The sequence below is a fragment of the Spinacia oleracea genome, chromosome 4 (assembly GCF_020520425.1).
Source record: "Spinacia oleracea cultivar Varoflay chromosome 4, BTI_SOV_V1, whole genome shotgun sequence".
Classification (NCBI taxonomy): Eukaryota; Viridiplantae; Streptophyta; class Magnoliopsida; order Caryophyllales; family Amaranthaceae; genus Spinacia; species Spinacia oleracea.
Genome location: NC_079490.1, coordinates 124,772,304 through 124,786,056, shown reverse-complemented (window position 1 = coordinate 124,786,056; position 13,753 = coordinate 124,772,304). Strand labels below are relative to the sequence as shown.

Genomic DNA, 13,753 nt, shown 5'->3' with positions numbered 1-13,753 from the left:
GAAGAACAACAATACACTAATACAAAAATTGGCAAAGAGATCTCTTAAATAAGACCCGTTATGTAAAAAGCAGCTCCCTTTGATGGAGGAGACCTCGTATCACAAAACACGGGTCTCTTATAATGTGTGGCCCCGTTGAAAGGAAAAGAGAAGAGCCACTATCATAGAACACAGATCTGTTATCTCGCATGGGTCCCAGTTGAAGAAAATGAAGAAACCTAATATCCAAAAATACGGGTCTCTTTTCAACACCCCTCATTTTTCGATCTCTCTTCCTCTACTGCTCTACATGCGAGCAACCAGAAGTTAAGAATTAGTTTCTCTCTCCTCTTCAACCTTCAAAAAGTTTCACTCTTCACAAAAAAAGAGGGAGTCTCAGTAGAAAACCCTAAAACCGGCAACGATGAAGAAACTTTTGGTGCTAATCTGCGATCCAAAGAAGAAAATAATCGAGAAATTGAAGAACCGCAACCGACACCTTCTTTCCACGCTTTTAATCCAAGGTATTCCTCGCCATTCACAAATTGAACTTCAGATTTCACTGTTATTTCCCTTTCTCTTCAAAGTTTGCTAATTTTTTTTGTAGTTCTGTCCTAATTAAAGGTTTTATGGTTTAAATTGGATGGTGATATTTTCCTAAGGTGTAGGTTTTTCAATTAGGGCAACAATTTGTTCAGTTTTTAAGCATCTGTAGTGAAATTGTGACTATTGCAGTTATTGTTAGCTATGATGTTATATTTGTTGGTGATAAATTTAGGTAATATCAATTAATTCATCGATTTAATTGATCTAGTTTTTAGAAATTAGGGTTTCAATTGCGTTCAAATTGAATTGATTTTTTTTGGCTCCATAGATAGTTTTCATTCCATTTTCTGTATCTAGTTTCCAATTGATGTAGTCGTTGTGATAAATTTTAGCATTCTCTTATTAATTGATGTATCGTGTAAAATTATTATGATACCAAATTGGGGGCAAGGATTTGTGTGGCAGATTTTCACTACAACCAGCGAACTAACTACAAAGTTACGGTTTTTAGTCTTTATGTATCATTCTCTCCTTCTCTTGAATTTCTTTTTTCGAACTTATGAATTTCTCAAAGGATTAGAATTTCGATTAAGTTAGGTTTTCTAGTTAGGACGAATTAGTTATTATTTTTTGTTTATTGTGTAGCGATTTATTGATTGTTGTTAATTTCTCGGATTTTATTGATTGTAGATGAATTTTTTGATTAGTATTGAGTAGTGGCAGTTATATTATTTGAGCTGCACACTAAGTTTTTGATAAAATGCCCGAATGAGTTGTTGACTTGTGATTTATTTGTATATACCCTAAGGTTGGTCTCGTTGCTTTCTGCCGACTTCCCTCTTTGCCTCACCAACAACAATAAATCGCTTTCGTTTACCCACAAATCACTCTACAAATATTGGTGTCTCACTCTATATGTCTCTCCCATGGCTGAAGGGTTTCCAATTGAATTGTTTGAGTTGTTAACTCTATGTTTCTGAATTCAATTTCTCGAATTTTGAATTTTTAGGTATAGGACAGATAAGTCGAAAAGGATTGCGGCAGAAGTATGAGTTGTCCTTAGGATTCAAAGTCGGATTGCTGAACATATTAGAAGTCTTGAGGAATAGGGAATTCTTCAGGTTGAAGAGCTTGTCAGAATGAGTGCAATGGTTTAGGAATTGTCGGATTTGCACAAGGTAAGGTAATGATTCAACTCAAGCTTTGTAATTGATTGAAGGGTTTTACCAGTGTATATACTTGGTTGAGTTAATTAAGATTTTAACTAATTCAGTGAATTTTAGAAACACAACTATTCGGTTTAGTAATTATCTGTATAGTTGTATCAAATGTCTATTAGCAAGGGATATGCAATCAGGGATTATCTAAACCTACTTTTTAGCAGCTTTTATATTTAAAATATATATTATTTGTCATCTCTTCTTTTAGTAGATTCCTTTTCTAGCTTGTATGATAATATATATAGTTAGTTGTGATTACATATGTTAAAAGATGTGATAGAGCTATTTAGTCACTCTAAGTGGTCTCTTGACACCTTATAGGCAAGAATCTCTACCTTTAAATGTCGGGATGAATGTTCTGTTCGTATTGACTTCTATATCAATTTGGTTGCAATGGAATTGAAGCTATGGAAGCACCAATAATGTATGAAAAGACTCAAAGAATGGATCTCTTTATACTCAAATATATGAATTGTTTTTATTAATGAAAAGTACTTAAGTTTCTTTCATGAAATTATTTTGGTTTGTTTACAGAGAGATGCAACGTGAAGGCTTGAGGATACAAAACAAAAGCCAAATTCCATGGGAGTATCATCCTCTGCCATATTTTTCTGTAATTGCGAGGAGAGTTGATCTTAGCATTCATAGGAAAAATTTGTAGATACATATCACCGGTAAGAGCTATATATTTCTTCTTGTCACCTCCAATGTATTTCAGATAATTCATTCGCATTTTCCTCCGTCCATTTATTTTTAATTGATTTCTTCCCTCGTGAAACTTCAAATGCAAATTAAGTTAATGATTCAACTTAAGTTTCGTAATTGATTGAATGGGTTTTACCAGTTTTTATATACTTGGTTGAGTTAATTTATAATTTTAGATACATTTTGAACTAAATTTTGGTGAAATAAATTTATACAAATTTTTTTGGTAACTATATGCCTTCTATAATTTCGAATAGAGTAGGGGAGAAAGAACTAATTAATCAGGGATTGTGGAAACCGAGTTTACTGTTATTTAGATTTTGTAATGCTCTCGCTTTTATAATAGTATATAATATCATTGTTCATTTTAGTATTAGTTTTACTTATCATGTGTTTGCATCGTTTGTTATGATATCATCTGTGATTCACCTGAATGAGCGACTTGACATCTTCTAGGCCAACGTCATTTTTTTTGTCTTAGAGATTTGCTGGTTTTTATATGTTGACATTTGTGGTGGGAGTGGTACACCTGCAACTATCTTCCTATTCACAGAGAGGCAGCCTCCTGTATCGAATTTCAATTGTAGGTTGCATTGTAAAGTTGAATCATTTTCTATGGTTCAAGATGCAGAGTCTACCGAAGACCAATTTGATTCAGTAAAATTTTGAGTTAGGAGGTTATACTTGGTGAGTTTCATATAAATTCAGTCGTTTATCTTAGTGTAATTTAGCTACTACCATTCTCTTTATGTGGCAGTGGTTGATAAACTCAGCATTGGAAGCTTCGTCAGTGTTTCATTTTTTCATTTATGATCAGACTCGAGAAAACTATTTGACTGTCTTAGGTTTAGATTTTTTCACTTTCTCGGTGTGATGTATCTTTATGATCAGGTTTGAGATAACTTTGATTCATTTCACATATAAGGGAGCAGCGGTTTCATGCTTTCAAGAATATATCGGGAGTTTTAAAGTTTCTGTTTCTAGGGTCTTTAAGTGGTGCAGTTAATGGTTATGGAACGAACTACGATTCCTGCCAGCAAATTATGGTAACATATAATAGAGTAATGCATGAATGGTTGAGGAAAGATGATAGTTGTATATTGATTAAGCTGAAAGCTTGATTACAAGGTGAGACTCTTCGAGAGGTCTCTTTCTCCCAGGGCTAAGCCAAACAATTCACAAGATGGTTTCTGCTTTCTTCCCTTCCCCTTTTAATACCAAAATCAGTACAAGACAAAGCTAATTAATTAAAAGCAACTAAGACAAAATAAGTCAGATGAGACAAATGACATTAAGAGTAGCAGGCAGCAGGCTTTGCATCCACTATGGGTTGTGGTTCCTCCCTTCCTCCTGGTAGCTGCCTTCTATTTCTTCTCCTCTTTCTTGTTGTGCCATTTTCCCTCTTCTTCTTCTTCTTCTTCTGACATAGGTCTGAAATATTGGAGGGTTAGGTTGGTGTGTTGCAGGTTACCTAGTTGATTAATGCTGCGTATTTGGCCCTGAGGTTTTTATTAAGGATAGAAAGATCAAAAGATCCATAATGTTTATTTGAGAGTAGAATGTGACAGGTCGATCCAGATTTGGACAATCGAAAGTTTCTCAGATTTGGATAACGAATCATATTCTCCTGAATCCAGTTTTGTGAATGACTGAATGGTCTTGGTATGTAAATATGTTCTCAACTTCTCATTATTTCAGTATGCCTTTTCACTAGTGTAGCTTGTCGATTTCCTGTAATTGAGCAGAACACTTTTTATAGGCAGCAATGGGGAACTTCTGTTCGTTGTGAAGGATGGAAATCTAGTCATGATGAGGAAACTGGTGAGTTCTAAATATCTTATCTTTGTTTATGTGATTGTGCTTTGGGTTTTTTGCAATGTGAATATTGGAAATTTCTTGCTTTGATTGGTTGAAGCTGGAAAAAGAGTTAATCTTTTCTTTTTTTTAGATTGAAATTTGAACCATCTCTTTAGTTTGGAGTAAAATGAGAGTAATTGTTTGTGATTTGGATGAATTTGGACTGGTGGTTACTTCAAAGAAGGTGAATTTCTGCGATGAATTTCCTAAATGTAAGTTGGTTGTGGTAAATAAATAAATGCATGATGCTATATTGCGATGAGAAAATCAATTCTTATTTCTGGGATTAGTTCCCTGTGAGATTATAGTGCTAGGTTAAGTCGTCACTATTGCATGTTGTTAAAAAAAATAGAGAATCGGTTGTGAGATCATAATCTAGTCTACTATCTTTGGTTCTGAATCTTTGGTTACCCATATTTTGATTCTGGTACTGACCTCTTTATGTGCTTCTTGGTGTTATAGTTGACGGGCTCATAAAGTGTGAGAAATGGATCCCTGACGATGACAGTAATAATGAAGAATCCAGGGCAACATGGTGGTTAAGTCGGCTATTGAGCAGGCCGAAGAAGGTGACAGTGGATTGGTAGTGTTTGCTTAAGTGTAAGGGAATAATGCCTCTGTAGAGATCAATGAATCTGATTTTATATTCTAGTTGGTGAATGTGGTTTATTATACTGAGATTTTTGAAATTGTTCAGTCTAGTTACAGTTTTAAATTTCTGTGCTTCTTCATTATTCTTGAGTTCTAGAGCACGCGTACTTTGTTTGATACTTATCAGCATAATTACTAGTAAATTTTCATGATATATTGTTTATGCTTATTTAAGTTGTTGCTAAATTGATATTTGTTTTAACTTATGTTACTTTATTTACATTTTGTAGGCATGGCGTCAAAATCATACACAAGATTCTTGGACTTAGCAGTTGGAGGGTATCTAGATTTACCTCAAACTCCTAGAAACCTTCCCAAGGTGATGATTGTCTATATGTATCTGATGCAGACTCCAACGAAAGTAAAGCTGCTATTTTAGATACTTCCACATTGAGATATCGTGACAGAAAAATTGCAGTGTCAAATTTTCTTCTAATAAATTCTCAAAAGGAGTCTAAATCTGGTTACTGGAGCTTCAGTTAGATGAAGATTAGGCTGGTCCGTTCTTGTATTAGATCACAAACCTGAAGAAATTTTATTTTGTGGTAATTGTATAAATAATTTTGGAATTACCAATTTAAATATATGCTGATTTTTTAGGCCGGTAAATGGTCTGTTTATGCTGATTTTTTTTAATAAAAATTGATGAAAAGAGACCCGTTAGGTATAAAAGCGGCTCTTTCGGGTATATAATAAAAAATAGTAAAATATTCAAAGAGACCCCCTATCTAACATAAGGGTCTGAATTTTTTAATTATGAAAATATTAAAAAACTCAAAGAAGACCCCATATCTTACATATGGGGTCTGAGCTTATTTGAAAATAAATTAATAAATAGTTCAAAGAGACCCCTTTTCTTATATATGAGGTCTTAATTTGTTAAATTAAAAATATTAAAAAATTCAAAGAGACCCCATATCTTACATATGGGGTCTGAATATTTTTAACAAAAAGATCTCATATCTTACATATGGGGTCTATTTTCCTTCTAAAATATTTTATGCCAACTTAATGTAAGAGAACCCTTTTCTTATATGAAGGGTCTCTAACTTTTAACAAACATACCCCCTTTCTAAGAGGGGGTCTCTTTTTAGACGGGTCATTTTGGACGGGTCTCTTTGCCATTTTTGTAGTAGTGATAGTCTCTTCTAAAGACAACTTCGTTTTCCCCACCAACAAAGAAGTAATCACGGTATTATACTTCTTTGGTAGAGACACAAGTACAAGAATAGCTTTGTCCTCATCCTTTAATTTTTCATCCAAATTATTCGGTTGGTTGATCAAGCCTTGAAACGATTCAGATGATCTCTTAAATCTCCATCTTCTTCCATCTCGAGTCCGAACAAATATTTCTTGAGAAATAACTTGTTGGCCAAAGACTTGGACTGATATGTCTTTGTCAACTTCACTGTAATACCTCGTATTTTTTCGTAATTTATAAATATAATTTATTGTACTTATAAATATTTTTACGAATTTAATTGTATTTAATAAGAATTAAATGTATTTTATTTTCAAATAATTAATTATTAATTATTTACGAAAACCGGTTTTCTATTAAATAAATTCAACGAATTTATTTAATCGGGAGTTGTTGGGACATATTTTGAAAATGAATTTAATTTTAATCCAAGCCCAGTCCAATTTCATGATCAAACCCAACAAGGCTTGCAAGGAGTTAATTCTAATTAAGCCCGTAAGCAAGCCCAACCTAAAACCCTAAAACCTAGCCCATGAGGGAAGGAAAAACTATAAATACCCCCTTCCCTTCATTAAATTCCCACTTAATATTTCAGCAATCTCTCTCTCTCCCTCTCTCTTTCTTCTTTTCGTCTGCCCTTCCCTTCGGCCCCAAGGCAACAAGCGTTGCCTATGCTCGCTGCCAGCCCGTCCTCGTGTGTTGCCCCTGTGCGCACACCGTGCCCGCCTCACGCACAAACTCCCTCACTCATTCTCTTGCCCTCGCAGCCCAGCGCGCACACGCTGTGTGTTGCTGCTGCCTGTGCCGAGCTCCCGGTGCGCCCACCCCTCGCCTGCCCGCAGCGCCTAGCCCTCGCCCGCAGCGCACCGAGTGCTGCTGCCTCGTGCCGCTGCTATTGCTTCGTGTGCTGCTGCTGCTTCAACGTTGCTGTCCCACACGCACCCATCAATTGTTGCGTGTGTGTGTGTGTTTTTTGTTGTTGTTGTTGTTGTTGTTGTTGTTGTTGTTGTTGTTCTTGTTGTTGTTGTTGTTGTTGTTGTTGTTGTTAATCTCCGTATACTTTTTACTTTCCGATTTCGTTTTAAATTAGTTAATTACGATTATTTAATTGTTTTGGACTATTTAAATTGCTGGGAACGGTTATGAACACTGTGTTTTAATATTTCGTATTTGAATTGATGGATTGATTTTAATTCAAAAGAATTATAATTTTCAGATTTAATGGTTAATTAAAGTGTCAATTTTAAAGGTCAAAACATGGTTTTATTAATGACCTATTAGTAGGATTTTAATTCCAATTATTCAAGCGATTGATTCACACAATTTAATGACGATTTAAATTATGGGAATCAACTTAAATTTTCAGATTCATTATAAAGCTTAAAGTGTTAATTTTAATGATTTTTAAGGCCAAAAGTCAATGTTTGTATGCTAGGACTTGAGTTGACTATTTGAGACTATTAAATTAACGAATAACGATTAATTTCTAAATAAACCAAGGGTTTTAGATTCTTAAATAGTTGATGGAAATTCAGTAAACATGAATAATAATAATTAAGTTTCTCCTTTGTGTTTATAGGAGTTGATTTCTAGCTTGAGTAGTGATTCGCACAATGGCCCCCGTACTTAGGTATTCCAGGTACGTACAAGACTAGGGTGACCACGCATCCCATGAGGACTTTATGAAGTATATTGATTGTGAGTCATGTGAACTTAAGTGTTGTGAATCCATGTTTGATGTGTGAACAAGCATGTGAGAATTGTTATTGAATCTATGTGAATGAGCATGTTATGGATTGATTAATGCTTTATAGATTCTATTGAACTATCATTTTATGGACTTTTATAATCGTTGAATTATGTCAAGCATGTTGTTCAAATTGGTATGCATGTATGAGTGTTTCGCATGCAAGTTATTATGATTATGCTATTGTACGGGATGTCTAGCATACAATGAGCCTATTGAATATTGCCTCAGTGCATCGTTTGTTCTACCGCAAGTGTAGAATACATTTAAAGAGTTGTGTGAATTGAACTAAGGACTATTCGTGCTAAGGGCACATCCCGCATGTTAAAAAGGACAATGCTGGGTCATCTCAAAAGTGTTTTGAGATGGAACTATGGAGTAAATTCACTTGAGTCATATGTTTGATCACAAGTCCTAAAGGATTAAAATGAAGTGTCATTGTTTAATTGTTGAATTACTTGTGAGTTATGTCTTTGGGTTGAGTCTTGAACTTAATATACTAAGTAACGTAAAGTGTAACCCGAATGAGCTTCAAAAATCTTGGAACGTATATACCTCGAGTATGAACAATGGGGGGAGTCGTGTCGGAGAAACTCGTACTCTTTGAATGATACAAGACGTTGTTTCATTCTTTTGGTTATTCGCTTATAAAATGTGCAGGAATTCCGTCGGTATGGTCCGACTGTCGGTAGAAAGCCCGACTCTATATTATCTGGTGTTTGGTGGGCTCCCAACACCCTCGGTTTCCCTCAGTGGTCTTGTTTCCCTCAGTGGGTTTTGTTATTATATTTTACCCGTCCGAAGCTAAATTCTTATTAATCAATGAGTTAAGAGTCGTGTCAAGTCTTGAGTATGTCTTAATGACTAATTGGTTTATCTTAATGGATTTTGCATGTGGATTATCTTTATTGTTGAGTGAAGCATGTTAGACTAGGATTTCATTCTAGCTTGTTCGTACTCAGCTTTTGCTGACTTCGTGCTTCATGTCTTTCGGTCATGGCCTTCGCCTTAATGACCCTATGATGATCCATCATTGCGCTTGCATTGTTGGGGAGTAGATTTCAATAAACAGGTTGATTGAGATAACTTGCGGGAGAAGTTATCATGGGAATAGTGATGAGTGACTATTTCATCTTTCACATTTACAAACTCTATTTCTGAATTATAGTCATGACTACTATCATTATTACTATAGTATGATTTTAAACCTTAGTTAATGGATTTTCTAAACGATTTATTACTTTGGTTTGGGCCTTGATGGTTCCAAGTTGTTTTATGACCATTAACTATTTAATACGTTTGAAAGTTAGTTAATTTCCGCTGCGTAATTCTGGTAAATAGCCTTAGCTGTTATCACGGTGGCGTTAATATCTTGGTAATTATTTTATATTAGTGGGAAAAAGGTAATTCTAAATATAAGGAATTACTAGGGTGTTACAAAGTGGTATTTGTAGAGCTCTAGTTTGAGAGCCGCTTTGCATTAATTAATAGTGCAAAGTGGTAAATCCTTAAACTACGATTTTAAAAACTACTTGATAGTAATTCATACTATTTGAGTAGGATTTGCAGAACTTTAGGATTTTTTAAAATTGTTTTCCTAAAGTCAAAATATTATTTTTGAGTACTCAATATTTTGAAAAGTCAAATACCAATTATTTAAAGTTATTTGAAAACCTAATGATTCATTTAAATATTTGTTTTCGAATTAAATTCGAACAATTTGAATTAAATTTTGAATTTCCGAAATTCTTTTCTATTTTTCGGATTTGTTTCGAATTTAAAAAAAAATTAATTTATTCGGATTTTCCGAATTTTCAGAAGAGGTTCTCACAAGAACCTGGTTCTTGTGAGAACATAGAACCTATTAGAACTATTGGATCAAAATGAGATGGATGGGTGAGAATTCCAACTAGATGAGGTTGAAAAGACTTTCATGGAAACCCTCTGAGAGGCATCTAACACATGTAAGCAAGGGTAAACAAAACATTAAGCACCCGAGTGTTCAATTCTCAAATAGTTCAAAAAAGAACATACGCAATTCAAAGTGGACTAAAAAGAAGAAGAAAAACATTCAACCCAAAAATAATTCATGGGCGGGCAAAAGCCATCATAAGATTAAATTTGCCAAAATGATCTCATGTATTGTTAACCAATTGGCAGTCTCTGATCTAGAAATTAAGAAGTAAAAAGTTCAAAATGATTAGTTTTGAGTAAAGATTATGTTAGGGGTCAATTAGCATCAATTGTGTTGACCTGTTGACTTTCAATAAGTAATCAGTTTTGTAGGGAAATGATGTGTAACTAAATCTCAAAACAGAATATACTTAATGTTACAATTAGTTAGTTGGCTCAGTTGTCACTTAGCTTAGATGACAACCATTTCATTGTATAAGTAGCTTATGCTTTGTAACAGATTATCAAATGAAATAATAAACACCTTATTCTTTCCCATCTCATATTCTATGTTCAGTTACTATTTCCAATTTCTGTCATTGCTAGAGTTCTCTGGAACTCGAGTTAGTTAGTTCTTACAGTCAAGGGTTGCTTTGACTGCAACATTGGTGTCAGAGCTAAGAGCAGCTGCTGCTTGAATCTCTATATCCCGCGTTAGAGCTTCAACTCAGCTATGCACACCAGATGTTTGATATTTCTCAAACTGAAAATCGCATCAGAATTCAATTGTGGGTTATTGAGATTGATCATGGTTGGGTGATTGATTCTAATTGAGTAATCAATTATAGAACATCTAGTTCTCTTCTACTTGCACTAGTAGAACAATCGCCATGTGCTTCCCTTCAAGTGCGGCTCATTTTATAAATTGGCAGCACTTGACAACACACACAAAAAAAAAAAAAAAATCACAAGTGCGAGCATATTTTAGAAAATTGGCAGCACTTGAGTTCAAGTGCGGGCTCATTTACAAACGAGCCGCACAAAATATTTCTAATTTTTTCCCCCAAAATCATTTCATTTCCCGCTTCTCCTCCTTCTTTATCTCTGCTTTTCCCTAAAACATTTTTTTCATATTCTCGATTCTATGGTCCTTCCCCTCTCTAGTTTCTCTGCTCCTTCCCCTTCCCCTCTCTGGTTCTCTTGGCACGATAATTCAACACTCACAGCACTCACAGCATACCTAACACGACTAGCCGCGTCGCCGCTGTTGTTTCCCCACCGCCGAATTCGTCCTCTTCCTGCCGCCGCGGCAACACACAGGTGTCGCTCCTCGATCTCTTATGGGTTTGTGAATAAAATTTAATTATTTGTTTCATATAAGCTTGTTACTGTAATGACGAATGCCTAATTTGTCAAGGTTTTTCGATTGCGTGCTCGTTTAGCTTCTACCTTCTTCCAGATCGAACTAATTCAGGCTTGTTCTTCGATTTTTTATAATCGTTTTTTGGGAAATTCGTGTTTCTGATCTGTTGATGTGCATCGAAAAAGTTTGATTCTAATGTTTTTGTGTAATTATTGTTAATTTCTCTTAGATTTTAATTTTTTAGGGTTTTGTTTTATTTATTTTGAAGTTTTTTTAATTGTTCGAATTGCGATTGTGTTTACTGGTGATGTATGTCGGGTTCTGATTGTTTGATTTTGGAATTTGTTGATGGTTTTGGATCTGAATCGGATTTTGTTAGTTGTACATGAACTTTATCTTATCATATTTAAATCTTACGAATTATGAAATTTAGCATAGTGATTGCGCTTGTTTGATTAAATTTTGTTAAGTTGAACTTTGGTGATTTAATGGATGTAAGAAGTCTTCTTTGTGTATTAGAAATTCAAAATCTTATCAATTGAGAATTTTGTAAGGAGTCAAATATATTGATTTCCGATTTGTTTTTCTGTCATTGTTGACAAATGTACTTGACAAATGGATTGGTATTTGCTTTACTTCAATCTAGGTTGTATGTTAGTAATTTTATTCTGTATAAGTCTATAGCTTCAAGAGTTACATTTCCTGTCTTGGGCTTGAGTGGATGATTGCCTTTGATGCTTTGGTTTTAGATGATTCTATCATTTCTATGTCATTGATGTTTGTGGGTTTTAGTGGTTTTTGATTGGAAATTTAGTTACCAGTTTCTAATAGTTATGGGAGTCCATTAAGATCAAGGTTGTAGTCATGTAGAAGCTGGTGAGAAACGACCAAATGAACCATACTAACTACTTAGTTCTCGTGAAAATTCTTTCTATTCGCACCGTCGACGCTACTGTAAAGGTCGTCGACTAACGACGACTTCCAAATAAAATAAAATTTCATCCGTTGAATTTTTATATTGAATTTAAGCCATAGAATAAATAAATAAATATTTAAAATAAAAGAGGACTGTTTGTTGCAACTAATAGAACGGTAAAAGAATAATTTATTTTGATACCCTCCAACTTTCGACATTTACAAGTAAAACAACTGATTAATTGACAAATTTCTCGATTTCCTTTTAATCATCTACCTTAATTCCCAAAATCATAGTTCTGCTCAGTCATTTTCGTTTTCCTCTACCATAGAACTCATCTCCTTCCTCTTCGGCCTCCGTTCTTCAATTCTGATTGCCTCTCCGCTTAAAATCCTAACTACGCTCCTCTAATTAAATCCTAATCTGGAGTTGTATCACCACCTCTAGTCGGCGTTCCAGATTATCAGTTCGGGGGACTTCCAATCACATCTCATTCGTTGCCACTGCTATTCTCAATGTTCACGACAGTGTATAACTTCTTTTTCTCTTATATTTTGCATCGATTTTGATAGGTACAGTTGTTGTCTAGCCTCATGTGAGGTTGATGGACTGATATGATGTTTTAAATGATCGAATTCATGTTGTTAATATAGTATGTTTCTTTTTTTTTGTTGGCTTTGTTTTGGTTTGTTGTTGTTCTATATAATTAGTTAATATCCAGTTCCTAATTGTAGTTGAAATCATATTATCCTTTTACAAATTGTTTTTTCATTAAATACTACTCCCTCCGTCTCACAAGACGTTTCTGATTATGTGAAAAACACGGGTATTAAGAAATTACATGTGTCACAATAATATGTACTATTATGGGGAATGAGAGAAAGTAAAAGATTGTTTAATAGAAATCACAATCGTGTTTTACTTTTTTATTGTTCTTTTGGCATAAATTTCTCTTGAAGTGAGAAAAATGTATGGCTAAAAATAGAAACAAGAAACGTTTTTTGGAACGCTCAAAAAGGAAAATAGAAACATTTTGTGAAACGGAGAAAGTAGTATGTTTTGGGTGTTCATTTGATTTTGTATTTGTTATTTTTAAAGGACTGGGCAAATTAGAAAAGAGCAACAATATAAGTTTAGTTTGATAGGGTAAGAATATTGACAAAATATTCGAAAAGGGGAGGATATGAGAAAGATATAAAGCACAACTTTAGGGATATGATTGTTAGCGAACTGGTGATGCTAGTCTGTGTAGGCCTCCTGTTTTATTTATTGTTTTCAGTATTGCTTTCTTATTGGGTAAATAAGGCAGTAACTTGTTTTTCTTTTCAAGGGAAGTGCATAAGTTTGTAGCAATTTTGACCTAAGTGGCAATCACTAAGGCTTCCTATATCTTTTACCTTACAAGTTTATTCCGTATGAAGCTTCTAACTATAATAATCTAGACGAGAATTTAGTGCCAAAGTAGTGATAAGATCAGTAATGATAACATGATTTAGTTATAGAATCTCGGCAAAGGATACTATAACTAAATCCTGTTATCAGGGGGTTGTATTTTATAAACCTTTGGAGGATTAATCTCAAAATATAGTAGTTGTCGTTGATTTCTTTGCATCTTCCCTCTTCGCTACAATTTCACCAACCTTCTACATACTTAATCTTTCTATCTTCAGTTCTT

At 34.3% G+C, this 13,753-nt stretch overlaps 1 long non-coding RNA gene across 4 annotated transcripts; it reads left to right on the top strand.

Annotated features, from left to right (window-relative positions):
* Positions 1–229: 229 nt before the first annotated feature.
* Positions 230–5,578, top strand: LOC110804811 (uncharacterized). Of its 4 annotated transcripts, none has more exons than XR_002537832.2 (7): positions 237–503; positions 1,535–1,708; positions 2,280–2,419; positions 4,019–4,112; positions 4,210–4,271; positions 4,770–4,907; positions 5,189–5,578. It is a non-coding gene; the product is annotated as an uncharacterized lncRNA (long non-coding RNA). The 4 variants fall into 4 exon arrangements; XR_002537831.2 differs by having other exon boundaries at positions 4,009–4,112; XR_008932816.1 differs by having other exon boundaries at positions 230–503; positions 1,535–1,703; positions 2,280–4,112.
* Positions 5,579–13,753: the final 8,175 nt, after the last annotated feature.